Here is a 2197-nt window from a genome sequence, read left to right as displayed (position 1 = left end):
TTTCTTCAGACAGCAAAGTCACATCAATAGATCTCCTCTTCATACTTTTCTGCATGCAAAAAATATCTTCTTTCTCAATACTCCCATAATATCTTAATAGATCAAGTACATCACCTTCCTCCAAAGTCTTTTCCGACTCTTTCTTGCAAGTAAAGCGAAGGCAATTCTTCTTCCCCACGAAATCCATCTCCAAAAGGAACTTCCACTGAGCTTTCACTCAGATCTTTTGCAAAGAAAATCCAGTGCCCCCCGCAGCTATGTGCGGTGACAATAGTGATCGCCTCTCGTTGCCCCGGGACTAAGCCGTCCCCCCAATAGCAGCACTGGCTTCCACCGCAGCTATAAACTACGGCTTCCGCCAGAGGCCGAGGGTCCGGGTACCCGGGGCACCTCCGGCCAAGACCAAGGCAGCACTGTCAGGTACTACACTTGATCTTAGCCAAAAGGCCGAGAAGCGTACAGATTAGAGTCTTGAAAAATAGAATACACAGGGAACACCCACTGAGACCTGAACCTGCAGCTCCACAGTGGACACCCACTATGCTATAGAGCTACTGTAAAACAGAGAATAAAAACCAACCAAGCTCTGAATCTGTAGCTCCATAGAAAACATCCATCATTCTCCAAACATACAAGAAGAAATCAGCCTACTTACAAAAAGATGATAAACAATAAGTCACAATATTGTTGATATGTGTAGTTTTCTATTCTTTCACAAGCTTCTGGGGCTTCTCAGCATTTACTAAAAAGCTTTTAAACAAATAGCAAAAGAGCTAAACAACTAAAGGCACAGAGCATCTCCTCCGACCTCTTCCCTTTCGTACTAACCAGCAGCACAAGTGGGTATTCGCCCCTGTGAAGCTGGTCAGGACAGGCGGAATTTTTGCTGAATAAAATTCTGCATCTCTAGTAATTAATTAATTAATTAACTCCCCCCTCCTTATATAGGCCGCCCTCACACAGGGCTAGTTGCTTTTATTTTGTCCTGTGTGTTGGTCTGACAGGCTCGACTCTATTCAGAGTCTCTCCCTCAGTAGTTGGGGGAAAAACTTGCTGAAGTTCTGCTTTTATTTTGTCTTAATGTTACAATTTTCTTTTACAGGGTCCCCTGCCTGGCTGGGAGCGTAAGTATGGAGACGGTCTGGCTGCAGGTAGCCGGTAAGTTCTGACAGGGTGTACTCAGTAAGCGGAGCTGTGAGCTCCCTCCCCCCTGTCTCCTCTCCGCTCCGCTCCTGCGCTCCCCTCCTACCTCCTCTGTAATCTGCGGCCGGCCCTGAGATCGTTTCTCAGCTCCGGTGTATCGGACGCGAGACCGGAAGTGCGTCATTGTCACTTCCGGTCCGGAAAAAAAAAAAAAAAAAAGAGACGCCACCGCGATAAAAATTAGCGCGAATTAGCTGATGTGCTTGTGGAGGAGGGGGAGAGGAGCGAATTCGATTAACTTGCTAATAAAACTTTGTTTTTTATAAATGGGTCCCTCAGTGGGGAGCCTGGAGATTTTTGGGGGAGGAGCTGTTACTCCTCCTCCCCCTGGCCTCCCCTTCCTGCTATATAAGGCCAGGTTTCTGGCAGGGTCAGTGTTGCACTCAGTTCCTGTGTGCAGCTGATCTTGACTTGTGCTGATCCAGTGCTAAGGCTGTGAGAGTACCTACTCTGATCAGAAGGTTCTAGGTTGTTCAGAATTCTTAGAGTCATGACGTCACCATCTCAAGGTAAGATTGACGTCTGCGCTTGACCCACTGAGCGCGTTGAAACCAGCTTTAATAGTGCCTACTTCTTTTCTAGGAAAAGTCGCCCACAAGCAGAAGCACCTGGCCTGTTCCAGTTGTGGCACCCCGTTACCCGACAGCTACGAGTTTCATCGTTGTCCAGGCTGCCGCCCTAGGCCAGCCAATCCTGAGCCGACGGTTGTTGAAATGTTTTCCTGGATGAAGGAGTTCTTGGACACCTCCGTCGCAGAGATCAAGGGGGCGGTCTCCAACAAGAGACCCAGGCAGGCCTCGCCGGGGCCTGTTCCTATGTCAGAAGACGTGATCTCGCTTGGCGAGAATTCTTCCTCTGAGGAAGAGGAGTCGGTCTTTTCTTTTCCGGCGGAGAAGACACAAAGATTACTGCGCTCCATCAGGTCAAGGGACCAGGATGTTGAGCATGGGGAAGCTCCACACTCCACCGCTAGGGGGCCAAGGGCCTTCAAAGT

The 2197-nt window shown here is 48.9% G+C and overlaps 1 pseudogene; it reads right to left on the bottom strand.

Moving 5' to 3' along the window:
• Positions 1-316: 316 nt before the first annotated feature.
• On the bottom strand, positions 317-459 carry LOC120982852 (annotated as a pseudogene).
• Positions 460-2197: the final 1738 nt, after the last annotated feature.

This window comes from Bufo bufo, assembly GCF_905171765.1.
Source record: "Bufo bufo chromosome 4 unlocalized genomic scaffold, aBufBuf1.1 SUPER_4_unloc_1, whole genome shotgun sequence".
NCBI classification, from domain to species: Eukaryota; Metazoa; Chordata; class Amphibia; order Anura; family Bufonidae; genus Bufo; species Bufo bufo.
This window is presented reverse-complemented; position numbering and strand designations above follow the sequence as displayed.